Source organism: Podarcis tiliguerta (genome assembly GCF_965153285.1).
Source record: "Podarcis tiliguerta genome assembly, chromosome: 3".
Classification (NCBI taxonomy): domain Eukaryota; kingdom Metazoa; phylum Chordata; class Lepidosauria; order Squamata; family Lacertidae; genus Podarcis; species Podarcis tiliguerta.
In genome coordinates, this window is record NC_139536.1 from 74,358,903 (window position 1) to 74,374,950 (window position 16,048).

The 16,048-nt window shown below is 44.6% G+C and overlaps 2 long non-coding RNA genes across 3 annotated transcripts in view; both read right to left on the reverse strand.

The window, feature by feature from the left end:
- Positions 1 to 16,048, reverse strand: part of LOC310674409 — a 188,631-nt gene that overhangs the window by 96,404 nt on the left and 76,179 nt on the right. The gene's annotated exons all lie outside the window — the stretch shown is intronic.
- On the reverse strand, positions 241 to 9,891 carry LOC310674416. Of its 2 annotated transcripts, none has more exons than XR_014509577.1 (3): positions 9,618 to 9,891; positions 1,766 to 1,996; positions 241 to 732 (listed from the first exon to the last, which is right to left on the reverse strand). It is a non-coding gene; the product is annotated as an uncharacterized lncRNA (long non-coding RNA). The 2 variants fall into 2 exon arrangements; XR_014509578.1 differs by lacking the exon at positions 9,618 to 9,891 and adding an exon at positions 2,816 to 3,000.

Consider the following 16,048-nt stretch of genomic DNA (forward strand, 5'->3'; position numbering starts at 1 on the left):
ATGGTATAGCACTATCCAACATTTAAAGATAAGGGACAAGGAAAGAAAAAGGATAAGGGAGTGTAGCAAATAAGTACGAAGGTATAAATAAACAACCTTCACCCATATATTCCACAAACCCTTTGGACTCCCACGTTGCAACATCAGCAGCTCTACATCCACAATTTTTTATTGTAATCTTGTGGCTCTTTATTTGTAACTTATATGAAAAGAATCACATTGATTGGGGCAGATTTAACTCAGTAAAAAACCTATTCTGCTGAGATTGTCTGTGCTAGGTGATTTTATCAAGTTCTCTTTTGGTTCCATTTTCTCTCTCATCCTCATCCCCAGGGGAGACAGCAGCCCAGCTTGCAGTGCAAATTGCCCTAAATTGAGTTCTTTCTCTGCCATATACAGGCCTTCTTTTGGCTCCTCAGCTTGAAAACTTTATGCATTCTTTCCCCCCTTCTTCTCCCTTAACAACTCCCCCCATTCCTTTTTCCAATTAAAATGGAGAAGTTTGCACCGATACCTGCTCCCAATTAAATGAATACTGCATTACCAGCCACATACTCTAGATCTTCTTTACCCTCCCTTCATTAGCTTTACTCCTCTGAGGCTTCCTGGCCGACTGCCAAGGACTTATGGCAAGAATTCAAAAATCTTGTACACTTTATCCCCTCAAAAATCATTCTCGAATTTAAGCAGCCTACTCCTCGGACCCAGCGTGAGAAACATTAGGAAATGATTCTGCAAGGAAGAGACAAAAAAGGGAAGAAGAAAGAAAATGATTTATTAAAAAAGGTTAGAAAGCTCCCATAAAAGAAGCAAAGTTAAAAGAGGTTAAACTTCCGGGCTAATTGGTACTGCTTCCTTTTGAGAGAGCAAAAAATATATAACCTGCCTTGAAAAATAATAAATGGCAGTAAGGATTTCCTGCTTTAGTTAGGAGCCTATTCATGCCTACAGGAAATGCATCATCCTCTTAACACCTCAGGCATGTTGGCTAGAGCTCACTTAAATTACACAGCAGCATAGAAAAACCCAGCTAATCAGAGACTTAAGCAGCTGCTTTAAAACACACACACACACACCCGAGATTCCCATCTAATTTTCCAACACTAGTGCACCACCGTATCAGCTATTCTCATCTGACACTTGGAATAGCTAATATCATGTCAAGCTGTCAGGAATGATAGCCATATTGTCAAGCCTGAAATAACAGAGAAAGCCGCTGTAGCCTTGGTGTTACCATTTCAAACTACATGAAGAGAGGGGGGGACTTTCCCCTCTTAGATTTGGTAAGCTTGCCCTATTTATCAAGCAAAGATTTGTCAAACAGTTAGGCATAACTCGGCTTGCCTGTAGGCAGCCCTGTACAAAACTACGGTAACTGGATGTTAACAGTCTAGGAATTACAGAGGCCGGGGGCAACTGTCTCAAGGAAGCTTTGGAAATGTGTTTAGGCCACGTTTTCTCCCAACACGGTACTCCTCACCATGCAGAAAGGTACACGTGTGAAGGGAATGTCATGTTTGGTTTCAGTAAATTCCCATGGATTTGCATGGCATCAAAGAAAGTGGCTTTGCAGCTGCTTTTGGGTGGTGCTGTAAAGAAAGGTGCATTTCCATAAACCCCTGTTATGGGTCTAACTTCACACCTCTTTGTATGATGGGGAGCACCATGCTAAGAAAAAAATGAGCCAGAATGTGTGCACAAGGAATTCCTAATTCAAACTGTGCACAAGATCTGCTACTACTGAGACATCAGAGTTCAGGCAAACCTGGTTTTCTTTCCACTCTAGGCTTTGTGCTGATTTGATCTTCCATCATCCCTACAGGGACATCTTGAGTGACATCATTAAGACTTTTTGGCAGCGTTCTGTTCAATCCCATGATGTCTCAAAAGCTACCACACACTTCAGATAGGGCCTTCTGTAGCATCTGTTGCTTCGTGGTATACACTCAGCATGGTATCACGTTACATAGCTTGTTCCTAAGCTGGCTTCTCCTCTCTGCAGTGTACAGCAAGGAAAGCATTATAAAAGGATTAAGATACTGACAGGGATCCTAAAATAAGCTAACTGAAGGAAGTTCACAGATTATTATTATCATCACAGATGGAAAGTCTCCTGATCTCTTATCCCCATTACAGCCTCAAAAAAACCTTCCTGGAGGTCATAGGGGAGGGAGTCCCTGAACAATGTGGAACTGAACATTTATTGTAGCTGGGATAGGAGGGAATCACCCAAGATCACCTAGTTTAAATTGTTCTTGCATCTCCCCACACCCTAACCCACATAATTCAGAGGGGCATGGTAATCATTTGGAGCAGGTGGCTCCAAGAGGAAAGAGGGGGCAGGAAACTCCTTCCATTAACTTCCTTCACTTAACATGTTTTAAGTCTAAGCCGTTGTCTCTCACTACGACTTTCAGAGCGCACCCAAAGATCCTGCAGTTACAAAAGTTCTGCCACTGCCTCTCCTGCTTGCTGCACACTATGGGTACCCTTTCAGATTTTGCTTATGGGGAATGTCAACCACACTTCAGTTAGGGAGAGGACAAGATCTCAGCAAAATGTAAATCCCCACTCTAAAACCACAAAGTTAAACAGATCAAAACATTGTGCTTCAAGAGTATTTGTTGTGGTTACTTTTTGTTATAATACAATGCCCTGCTTTATAAATACAGGCATCAATAACCACCCTTTAAACTAAAATAAAAGCAAAGGGAGATGTACTTTTGGCATGCCTAATGCATAGGACCACTTCACTAGGAACCACAGTCACACCTAATGCCAAACTTTCACATGAACAAGTCCTGTGCTTGCTCACTCCTTCCATTGCTCCTTGTGCATTCCACTGAGTTACTTCAATGGTTTGAACTAGCAAACCTCTTCCCTTCAAACCAGGATTGTAGCAGGCCAGCATTCCTGCCTGAGAGGGCAAGGAGAAGCCATAAATTGCTGGTTCTGATGTAATGGGAAGACATGGGTTCCTTCAATCCATGAAATAAGGAATGAAGCTGAAAATGCAAAGAGAAGAGTAGGGGAGTCGGAGGACCAAAACACTATGAGTAGGAGGAGAGAAAAACAGAAACTCTGACAGTGACAAAAAAGTGTGTGAAGTTGGTGGGTTTAAGATCAGGAGGTCCATCTGCACAGCATTCAGTTTGACATGTCATTGAAACATCCAAAGGGAAATGTCAGCAAAAACATTAGAGATGTTGAATTGAGCACAAAGTGAAAGGTCAGATTTTGGGAAATACATTTGAGAGTCATCAGGGCATCTGTCATGGCTTCACATGGGGGAAAGATAGAACTCTTTGCTGAACAGGCACAACACTTTAGTTATATTTGCTATATGATATAAAGTATTTAAAGACATTTATAATCTATCCGGCTCATTCCCCCCAACACCTTTTGAAGAGGTGTTTCTTACCCCCATTGTACCTGCCATGAAACCTCCAAGCACCTCAGTGAGTTCATAACTCAGTCAACATTTGAACCCAGGCCTCTCAGGTCCAGGTCTTCCACTCTTGACAGAAGCATCAACACAAGTTAGGCAGATGTGCAAAGAGAAAGTAGGTGAACACCAATTTGTTTAACAATGTAATTAAAACAGCTCCAACTAATACGGACACCATAAGGTCTCTGTGTGCTTGGAGCCAAATTCCTAAGAACTTGAAACTCAGGAGCTAAATCCTAGGGGTAGGAAGTCAGTAAAATCCCAGTGTTCAGTGTTATACTAAAAGGGAAGCTTGAGAGGCCACATTATTTGCCTGGGGAAAGTGTTATTTCTTGCTTACTTAGATTGCTTTCAGGCAGGCAATTCATTTATAGCTTCCTTGTATTAAGTTCTAAAAATCAATAAACAAAAAAGCCCCTTTGACTAAAAAAAATATGCACATCTATTTAGACTTAAATGCTAAAATATTTGCCATATTTCAACAACGCAAGGATCACAAAGTGCACTGCAACCCTTGCGACAAAAAGACAAAGAAGAATATCAAGAATCAGAGGTGCATTTATCAAACCCATTCACCAAACATAGGTTGAAGGGCCTCTTTAAAAGCAACACATCACAGATTTTAATGTATGGCAAGGCAGTGTGGAAGAAATGGAAGAACTCTTTCTTAACTCCCTGCAGAGATTTAAGATTTTCAAGGGATACAAGAGGGAGTTTCAAATCAGCTCGCCACCTAAGCAGGGTGGGGGTGGAACATCAATCCTGGCTTTCAGAGCATAGTGATCAGACCATGGCACCTTCATCGAAGGAAGCATGATCACATCTATACCGGCCCCAAAGATCAAATCCAGCGTGTGGCCTGCTTGATGTGTGGGGCCCGAAACAAACTGGGAGAGCCCTAGTGTCGCCATGGAAGACACCAGGTCCAGAGCCTGTGAGGAGGGAGTGGCATCAGCATGGATGTTGAAGTCCCCCAATACCAATAGGTTAGGAAACTCCAAGGCCCAGCCGGCCACAGCCTCCAGCAGGCCTGACAGGGTGGCTGCTGGTGCGCTAGGTGGCCGGTACACCAGCCAGACAGCCAAGCTCACCTCGGAGCCCCACACTAGGCCAACACATTCAATGCCGGGGATCGATGGCGATGGTAGAGCCCTGAAAGAACAATTTTCCCGGATTAATAATGCCACCCCTCCCCCCCGGCCCACAGTCCGTGACTGGTGGAGGACGGAGAAACCCGGGGGCGCCATCTGTCGTAAGGTAACAGTATCCCCTTCGCGCACCCAGGTCTCCGTCACACAAGCCAGGTCGACCCCCTGCGAGATGAAGAAATCTCGCAGGGTGGCGGTTTTGTTGCCTATAGACCTGGCATTGCACAACACCAGTGACGGAGGTGAGTAATCCTTGTTCACCCTACCCTCGTCTCTCGGGATGGGGCGCAGATTGGAAGGGGTACGAGCATATCCGTATCTCGATCCCCTTCGCCTATAACATCTGCCCCCACCGCCATACCTCCCTCGCCCCTCCACAGTAGGAATCCCAAGCCTCATACTCTCCTCGATTTACAAAATATAAAAGCAAGCAAACAAGCAAAACAGTTACACTAAAACAAAACCAATCCCCACCCCACTCAACAACCATCCCACCCCACCCCAAAATAACACAAAACAAAATAAAAATACATGGATAAAAACCACCGTTTATGGTGGTACAACAAAGTAAAAAACTAAAAACCCTTTTAAAATATATAAAAACATTTTAAACATTTGCTGCTGCAGCACCAGTGTCCTTGCAGTTGTGGCGATGGTGAATGTGGGCCCCGCCCCCTGGCCTAGTAAAGTGGGCTTGCTGGGGGAAGAGCCCTCCCCACAAACTCACGGCGAAGCGGCAGCAGCAGTGTCCCGAGGCCTCCTGGGAGCCTTATATGCTGAGGTGGAGTCTGGGGCCCGCCCCCAGGCCCAAGATGGAGAATGGGCTTGCAGGGGGAGCGGTCCTCCCCAAGACTCACTGGCAAAGCGGCAGCAGCAGTGTCCCGAGGCCTCCCTGGAGCCTTAAGTGCTGAGGTGGGGTATGGGGCCCGTCCCCAGGCCCAAGATGGAGAGTGGGCTTGCAGGGGAAAGAGCCCTCCCCACAACTCACGGCGAAGCGGCAGCAGCAGTGTCCCGAGGCCTCCTGGGAGCCTTATATGCTGAGGTGGAGTCTGGGGCCTGCCCCCAGGCCCAAGATGGAGAATGGGCTTGCAGGGGGAGCGGTCCTCCCCAAGACTCACCGGCAAAGCGGCAGCAGCAGTGTCCCGAGGCCTCCCTGGAGCCTTAAGTGCTGAGGTGGGGTATGGGGCCCGTCCCCAGGCCCAAGATGGAGAGTGGGCTTGCAGGGGAAAGAGCCCTCCCCACAACTCACGGCGAAGCGGCAGCAGCAGTGTCCCGAGGCCTCCTGGGAGCCTTATATGCTGAGGTGGAGTCTGGGGCCCGCCCCCAGGCCCAAGATGGAGAATGGGCTTGCAGGGGGAGCGGTCCTCCCCAAGACTCACCGGCAAAGCGGCAGCAGCAGTGTCCCGAGGCCTCCCTGGAGCCTTAAGTGCTGAGGTGGGGTATGGGGCCCGTCCCCAGGCCCAAGATGGAGAGTGGGCTTGCAGGGGAAAGAGCCCTCCCCACAACTCACGGCTCGCCCGCAGAGGCTGATGGACCCTGATAGATTCCGCCAAGCCTTGCGGGACCTTGCTCCCCCTGGCGACTCATTGACTGAGCTTGTTGAGGGCTGGAATACCCAGCTCCTGGCAGCCATTGATGAGATCGCACCTAAGCGCCCTCTGCGACCCCGCAGAAACCGGGCTCCCTGGTTTACCGAGGAGCTCCGGAAAATGAAGCGGGACCTCAGGCGGCTAGAGCGAGTATGGCGGGGTGCCCGTGACGGAGCTTCAAGAACATCTTATAGGGTTTTTATGAAAACCTATGAGATGGCAGTGAAGGCCGCTAAGAAGTCCTACTTCTCGGCCTCCATTGCATCCGCTAGCTCTCGCCCGGCGCAATTATTTAGTATAATTCGGTCTTTAACATCCCTTGAAGGACAGCCAAATTTAAATAACAATTTGACCCACAGCTGTGAGGCATTTGCGAGCTTCTTTGCGGAGAAGGTCCTGTTGCTCCGCCATGACCTCCCTGCCAATTTGGATACAATAAAGGAACTGGAGGCCCCTCGACTGTCCTCGGGTCCAGTATTGGACCACTTTGACCGGATATCCCCAGCCGATGTGGACAGACTCCTCCGAGCTGGAAAGCCCACTACTTGTCCTCTCGACCCGTGCCCGTCCTGGCTGATTAGAGCGTGTCCAGACGAGGTGCGGGCCCCCCTGGGGGATATCATCAATTTGTCCCTTGGCACCGGGACATTCCCAGGGGAACTGAAGGAGGCAGTGGTGCGCCCGCTCTTAAAGAAAACATCATTAGATCCCTTAGATCTATCCAATTACCGCCCGGTTTCGAATCTTCCATTCCTGGGTAAGGTGATTGAGAGAGCGGTTGCTGAACAGCTTGGTAGGTTTCTGGATGAAACATCGGCTCTGGATCCATTCCAGTCCGGCTTCCGCGCTGGTCATGGGACCGAGACGGCTCTGGTCGCCCTAACAGATGATCTCCGCAGGCAGCTGGATCAAGGCGGGTCGGGGCTGCTGATTCTTCTAGACCTGTCAGCAGCCTTCGACATGGTCGATCACGAACTCCTGGACCACCGCCTTGCCGACGTGGGGATCCAGGGCACAGTCCTTCAATGGCTGCGCTCGTTTCTCTCCGGTCGGGGACAGAGGGTGGCGCTTGGGGGGGAATTGTCATCCCGCCACTCCTTGGTGTGTGGAGTGCCCCAGGGTGCGATACTCTCCCCGATGCTTTTTAACATCTTTATGCGCCCCCTCGCCCAGCTTGTCCGGAGTTTTGGGCTGGGCTGCCATCAGTATGCTGATGACACCCAACTCTATCTGTTGATGGATGGCCACCCTGACTCGGCCCCAGACACACTGATCAGATGCTTGGAAGCTGTGGCTGGATGGTTACGTGGGAGCCGGTTGAAGTTAAATCCTTCGAAGACAGAGGTCCTCTGGCTGGGACGGGACGATATGGGATTGAGGGGGCAACTCCCATCTCTAGCGGGGGTGCAATTAGTGCCAGCACCGTCCGTTAAGAGTTTGGGTGTAATCTTCGACACCTCCCTCTCCATGGAGGCGCAGATTGCAGCTATAACAAAGGCGGCATTTTTTCATCTCCGCCAAGCTAAGCAGTTGGCTCCTTACCTCTCTCGCCCTGACCTAGCCACTGTGATCCATGCGACGGTCACCTCCAGACTGGATTATTGTAACTCGCTCTACGTGGGGCTGCCCTTGAGACTGACCCAGAAACTCCAGAGGGTGCAGAATGCCGCAGCGAGACTCCTTACAGGGTCTTCACTGCGAGATCACATTCATCCGGTGCTATACCAGCTGCACTGGCTCCCGGTGGAGTACAGGATCAGGTTTAAGGTGCTGGTTTTAACCTTTAAAGCCCTATACGGCCTAGGACCCTCGTACCTACGGGACCGCCTCTCCTGGTATGCCCCACAGAGAAACCTACGCTCGTCAAATAAAAACATCCTGAAGGTCCCAGGCCTCAGAGAGGTTAGGCTGGCCTCAACTAGAGCCAGGGCTTTCTCGGCTGCGGCTCCAATCTGGTGGAACGCTCTGTCACAAGAGACTAGGGCCCTGCGGGACCTGACATCTTTCCGCAGAGCCTGCAAGACAGAGTTGTTCCACCAGGCCTTTGGTCAGGTCCCAGCCTGACTCCCTCCTCTGGCAACCTGCACAGAATTTGCTCAACGGTTGCCATTAATTTGACTTTAATTAATTTTTATAATGGAATGTTTTTAGAATGTTTGATTATTTGATTGTTTGATTATTTAATTGTTGTTAGCCGCCCTGAGCCCGGCTTCGGCTGGGGAGGGCGGGATATAAATAAAATTTATTATTTATTATTATTTATTATTTGCCTAAACTCAACAGTCAAGAAACTGTCATTTGATCAGCTTCTGCCAGACCACAAGAATAATGTTACACTGAAGGCAAAGACAATAAGATCTGAGTTACTGCAATAATTTAATTACCACGAATATAGTTCAGGCCATGGAGAAGGCAATTGTCCATGAAAGGCCATCCACAAAGAAATTCATTACTAACCAAATGTGGGTTCTGAACCAGTTTATGTAATTTTAAAATACAAATATATAGTGTTAAAGAGTCATCAGTAGATAATAAAATATTTACAATTGTGGATAAATCACAGAAGTGCTAGCCATGTTTCAAACTCTTCAGACCTACATGCTCTAACTTTGATCCCAAGAGAGCAATAATATTTTATTGGACTTGATAATCTCACATGAAAGACGTGATTGATTACTCATTCCTCAGCAAGAAAGAAGTGATCAGCCCTCTCCAAGAAAGTAAAATTATGGGCACACATCATTAATTCATGTATCAGTGGTAATTACATGATTCTACAGGTCTTTGACTACATTAAGAATGCCTGTAAAGGGGGGGGGGGAGCTGTATCCTTAGCTTATGGAAAGCATTGCCAGTTTAGGAAATGAAACACATTCACTGCCACAACTAGCTATTTTGCTATAGCTGGGTTATGGTTTAAAGACAGAGCAGTCCCCAGACCACATCTCATTCTGCAACTCATAAGCTTCTCCCTTCCACCTTCCATGTAGAGTTCAGGCGATGAGAGACAATTACAGGGTTGCAGTTGCATTGGACACTGCATTGGGCACTTTTAGTTCCCTGCACTCCCAGAATGGTGTCTTGAAAGACAAGACTTTTGCTTTAAGGTTGTATTTATTGAATTCAGCGTGAAGATCTGCAGCAAGATAACCAGAGACTGTCCTAGTATGGGCAGGTGGAAACAGTGAAGGCAGAGAAGGAAACACTTCCCTCCTACTACCCTGGGCAAAACCACACCAGGTGAGATCTGTCACTACCAGTGGGTGATGATAAGAGGGAAATTTCCCCGTCCCCCTCCCAGCACAGGGGAACAGTGGATATGGGTGCATAGGCCAAGTCCCAAGAACAAAATAAGGAACCTGCCAACCCATTTACCAATGAAAGGTAGTTGGAGAAGTGCCCTTCACCCACTAATGCCTTGGGGGTATTTACCAAAAGAAAATGTTAGGTATGATGGGCACAGATCAAATCTGACATGGGATTTTTGTCCTCAGCACATATGACAGTCTCCTTTGCATTCATGGGACCCATGTTAAGGGTGACCCAGAGACCTATCTTTTCCACACAGATCCTTCTTGCTAGATCAGGTCTTCCAAGTATTCTGTGGCTTTCCCTGCTTCTTCTGCTGTCACTGCTGAATAATTACAAGCAGATGTATGAATAAAGTAATGTCACTAGAATCCATTAAAGGGGATGCTGCTCACATAGAACCAAAATAGTAGGGAAAGATGAGATCTTTTGTTTTATTTTTCCCCTTCCAAGCACTAACGGTGAACTATGCAAATGTGATAAACCTATGCAAATGTTTCCAATATGAAATATATTTTCAAAGAGAGGGTGAATTAAGATAAGCAGAGAGTGAATAGGGGTGGGTGGGGGCTTTGCCTTTTGCCTGTCCAATAATTTCCTGCTATAAATGCACAATGTTTACTGTAATTCAAAGAAACATCACAGTGAAGTATGAGAGCGGCTTTTCAGGGGCTGCAGCAGACAAGATTCAGAATGAAAAATCTTCAGTGCCAGACAAGAAAAATTTGCAATAATTTTCTATAACACACACAGACTTTTTAGCACCTTTATTGCAGAAGAAATACTAAACAACCATGCTTGCTTTATAATAGCATTTCTATAATAATGGTATTTTATAACAGAAGTGCTATTATTACAGAAATTGTATTATAATAGTAGCATTATTATTGTAGAACCGCTTCTATAGCAGAAGCACTGAATAAGCCCAATTGTATTACAGAAAATGACTGTAAACTTCATCCTCCTTCGGTGATGTAAATCTCTTTTGCTCTTCTGTCTAATATGACAGACTCAGGGATAACCCCCAAATTTGGGCAACAATGACACGAAGCATCCAACTTGCAGATCAGTACAAATCCGAGGTTGGTTTGACTTCGTCACCAGTACTTTTAAAGCCTTGCCTGAAACTGAACCAACCAAAAACTACCGTATTTTTTTCTCTATAAGACTCACTTTTTCCCTCCTAAAAAGTAAGGGGAAATGTGTGTGCATCTTATGGAGCGAATGCAGGCTGCGCAGCTATCCCAGAAGCCAGAACAGCAAGAGGGATCGCTGCTTTCACTGCGCACTACTGGTTCTGTGTTAGCGAGGGGAAAACCTTCCATGTGCATAGGACACCCAATTTCAGTATGCTCCCACCCCACTTCAGCTGTCTTTGGCATATTCTGTACTGTTCCAGAAGGTTTCCATCCCTCAGGTGCTGTGGCTTTTTTAGTGAGGAGCAGCTGTGGGTAGGGCAGATTGACCAGCAGGAGATGCCCCACTCAACACAAGAAAAAGTCTTTTCCAGTTGCAATTTATTCTGCAATTTTATTGGCTGCCTTTTCTGCACTGCAGTTCAGTGCCTTGATTGCTTAATTTTAAATTTACTTTGTCACTGGGTTGGTTTTTTTAAGCAAACTATTTTAATTGGTGAAGGTTAGGCTATACTTTTTGTGAATGAAAGGGTAAAATGAATCTGATTAAAAGTTAGCAGAACATGTCAAATAATGTTCACTTCTAGAATAAACGAGGGAGGGGGTCTGAAATGTGTGTGTTTTTTTGCTTAGAGAGAGAGAATAAGAGAGAGAGAGGGAGGGAGATGGAAATGTAACACTGAATACTGTAAAATGCTTTTGCAGAAATCTTATACCCACATCAACTACATTAATACAAATTTCACCCATCATTCAATAAGATATATATTGCTTCGGTAGTAACTTAAAAAGCACCTACAGAATTTAACTGTATATGTAGGCAATGAATAAGTAAATTTAAGTCTATAAAACTCAACTTCTTTTTTATTAAAGTTATCTTACATTACCTTCAGTACTGTAATTCTAGTGCAGTATAGAAGACAGAAAGAAATTAAGATCCCAAGCCAGTGACCTTTTTAACATTAAAATAAAATCCTATATACTTCTAAGTTGATGCAATCAGATTATACCATCTGGTTAGGATACAGTCTATGAAACAGTAAAGTGAGAAAATTCAATAAACTCATATCCTCTCCAGGCAATTCTATATTTTTTCAGACTGTCATGAGAACTTTCTATGTGTATTTGTATGAAATAAACTTAACGTATTGATTTCAAGCAGGAAAGCCTATATTTTATTTATCATTTGCACTGCAAAAATTATTTTTTTTACAGCCGCCAAGCTAGTAATTATAAATGAAAATTATAAAGAATTATTATTTGTATTCAAACCCTAGCTGATTGATATATGCAGAGCAGAAATCATTTAATAAAATGAATATTTATTTTAAAAGCTTCTTTCAGTGGGTGGGAGATAATGTTCCATTATCAGTTTAAATAAGGAATTCTGAATAATACTTTTAAGTTTCTTAAGCAAATGTGGATACGGTAACCTTACAAAATGTTAAGCCTTCCAACATTTCATGGAAGCAGATAAGGATGCTCTTGTACATCTATGGGTGGTCATGGTACCATGAGGACGATGTGGCAGCCTGTTGCATGGCTTACTGGAGAGTGATAGAGCCAATACAATCCAGACACAAATGTGCCACATCTTTTAATTTCACTGAGGGTTGCAGGTTTCCTGAAAAGTTCGCTTCTCAGACCGGGAGAAGAAAGAGAAACAAAGAGAATGTGAAAAGGAGAGACCCGTTGATAAAACTTGACAGTGTGCATGAAGTACAAGATGGGGCCTAAAGTAATAAATATAGCCAATTAGTAGGGGCAAAGGATAAAGAGGCACATTTTGGAACCAGAGTGATAATTCTAAGCAGAATATGGGAGATGAGAACTAAGAAGTGATAATGTTATGCAGTTTAGAATGGAAATGGGAAAGGATCAAGGAAATGTGGGATGAAAGCAAATATGAAATCCATAATTAATCCAAGCAAACTCAGATGAGCACACCATTGATTTAATGGTTCAAAGGCTGAACCAAGGAATAGACATACCCTACATTTGTTCTGATTTTACAAAGCGTGTTCTCCTTCATGGAGAGCACGTGTTGCAGTGGGGGCCGCCAGGACACTCCAAAGTTGGGGGCGGGCTAATTGTTCATTGGCCACTAATGCGATTGGGGCTTCCCTTGTTGTTGGGAAGAAGTTAATGTTCCCATTTGTTGATTGAGAGCCAGAAATGCTAAAACTCCTTGCACGAGGCTAGGGCTTCCTCTTTTCGACAGTGGTACCTCTGGTTACGAACTTAATTCGTTCCGGAGGTCCGTTCTTAACCTGAAACTGTTCTTAACCTGAAGTACCACTTTAGCTAATAGGGCCTCCTGCTGCCGCTGCACCACCGGTGAGCATGATTTCTGTTCTTATCCTGAGGTAAAGTTCTTAACCTGAGTTACTACTTCCGGGTTAGTGGAGTCTGTAACCCGAAGTGTTTGTAACCCCGAGGTACCACTGTATGCTTCTTGCCCATTTTTGGTGACCACGTTAGTATTCCACAACAATTACATTCCTTAGTTACTACTTCTTTGGCCTCAAAATGTTTTCCCCATTCTCTTAACACAAGTCTTCAGCAGCAAATTTTATTTTAACATAGGCTAGGATCAAAAGGGCTAAATACAGTATTTCCATCTCTTCCGTGAAGTTCTTTTCCCCCCTTTCATTCTTTCTTTATTAAATTTGTGACATCCAGATGCAGGAAGCTGCTCCTGAAAATTTGAGGCGTCCACAAAATGGCATCAGGTGTAGTGTCAGCTCCATGTTTTGAAAGATGCCCTTGGATAAGATGTTCTTAGTGAGACCTTCTCTCTGAGTCAGCCAGCCTTCCTCTTTGTCCCTGTCACCACTGTCCATTCACTTGACCACTCTTTCTAGGCCCAGTCCACTTGAACAAGGCAAATGGAGAATGTTCTCATCCTTCGCTTGTGTGCTTGGAGAAGGTATGCTGGGCAAAAATGGTAGTCACACACACACTTACAGTTTTGTCTGTTTCTTGGTATGGTCGGGAGCACCAGACTGAAATGCATGGACAAAGCAATTCCATGTGCCCATGAATATATACCAGTGCTGCTAGCCTGGTGACTACCACTGAGCTGATCGTTTTAGTCTACAACTGAAATGGAAAGAGAAAATACTGATGATCCATACCTTCTCCTAGCATGGCTGGTAGGTGGAAGGTGTGGTTTCACAAAGATCAGTGGATTTATACCAGTGATATGTCATGCCACGATTTCTACTTGGAAACTGCTCTTTTAGAGGAAACTGGGTTTTCAAGACCTGTTGCCGCACAAACCATATCAATTCACATAGTAAGGTAACCAGTCCTCACACATTAAGTCCAATCCTCATGCATGTCAGTGAAAAATATTATTCCAGTATGTAGCTGTACATGTCTTATTGGTTAATCTATACACTCTCTTCCTTCCTAGTTACTAAATCTACTATGCTAACAGATTGTGATATATGTATTTATGGCCATATCCTGGAATGCTAGAAAATTAAAAAGAAATGAAGCTGTAAATGAAAAGGCTGCTATGGATGGATCTCTCAGAAGTGATATATGTGATGGAAGTGATTAGCTTTAACTGATCTTCTTAAAGAACGTGGACGAATAATTCATTATAATGGCCCAGAAGTGCAATTAGTGAACTATAGTGTGGATGGCACGGCTGTTCATAGATCTGCCCATAAGAGTAATTATATTTTGAAAAGTACTTAGTGAAAAATTGATTGAATGGCTCTTATGGGCATAGATGATAGAGATAAAAATATGTAAACAAAAATTGCCATTAATATGTTGTATGTCCAATTTAGATTTTGTTTGATGGAGAGTTTCAATGAGGACTAATGGTATTTTTGTTGAGTTGTGATTAATCTGGCCTGCTTGGCATAGATACTGCCATTTTGCAGTTCCCAAAATTCCGTTTTGACAGTTTCTAAGTGCAGCGTCCATCAATCACCTAGGCAACATCTTCAGAAGGGGGTCACCTAGCCATTCTGTTCCAATTTCAATACTACTAAATGCTTTCTCAGCCGGAAAAAAAGAAAAGAATGCAGTTACCCACTCTAATTTACGATGTCATTCCTGATTTGGCCATCTGTAATTGGCTCTGGAGACAATGAAAGTAAGCTTGTACTCTGGAACTAGGGTTTCCATAGGCAGTAATTTCTTTCCTCCTTCTACCTGATGCCTGAGGACATGGCTTTGCAGGAGATGTTCTGGTCAAGAGACCAAAATGAGGGAATGGAGTCCTTGGGCTATAAAGCAGTATCTGATGGTAATTTCTAAAACGAGCTGTTTAAGAGGTGAGGGAAGTCCTGGATCTGCTACATCCAAAGCATCTTTATTCCTCTGATAGACACTATACTTCCATATTACCTTTGCCAACATGGACCTGGTGTAGTTAATTCTCCCTCCTCCCTGGGGTTAGGGGGATTTTAAAAGATGCAAACCCACAAGCACCTACTCCAGAGAGAGAGAGAGAGAATAATAGAGAAATGTTGAAGGGGCAGCGCCTGCCATGATCAGTGTGAACCATCAGAGCTTTGCTAATGGTGGACGATCCACCAATTCACTCCCATCATTTAGGATTGCTCATATTTCAGGCGTGCTCTGGTCCATGGGGGTCATGAAGAGTTGGACACGACTAAACGACTAAACAACAACAACAGGAACCATTTGTGAAAAAAGAAGCTATTGTCCATCCTGGAGCTTAATTAAAATACCATGGTGCCTTCACTCTAATGTCTCATTCCCAATTGTTTGCATTTCCCCTTTTCTCCTTTGTCGTCTCCTTCACAGCTTTAATTTCTTCTTTTATCTCTACTCTGCTTCCTTTCTATTGATTCTTTTTCTCTTATTTTATTATCTACCATTTCCCTCTTATCTTTTGCCTCCCTTCTTTCCCATTGCATTTCTTTTTATCCTGTCAAGCCAAACCTAGTTTCGCTCATTCTGCTTCCTGCAGAAGCCATCCAGACAAAACTTTCTTGGCCACTATCTTCACTATCAACTCTTAAGGTTTCTTCCTCTTTACAACCTATTATGCCTTCTCCTTGCAATCACCTCTAATGATGGTCTGCCCTTCTTCCATCAGGAAATGCATAGCCTTATTAGTTCCATACTGCTAGGAAACGTGGAGATTTCAGGGCATGTAACGGTCTTCCTAGATGGCACAACTGATGTGTTAGAATGTGGGGCATGATGAAGAGGTATACTGCAGGAATGTAGGGTGATTTAAAGTAAGGAAGCAGTAGGCAGGAATTTAGTGCACGTGCCCTTTCAATACAAGATGCCCAGATTGTTTGGAAGATGTCTGGTATGAAGCCAAAAGATTTTGTCTTGTGTTACTATGGTCTCTGAGATCAACCACTCTCTTAATGACAGTGCCTGGGTACTTGGTTAAGGCTGAGGGGGATTGAGATGTTC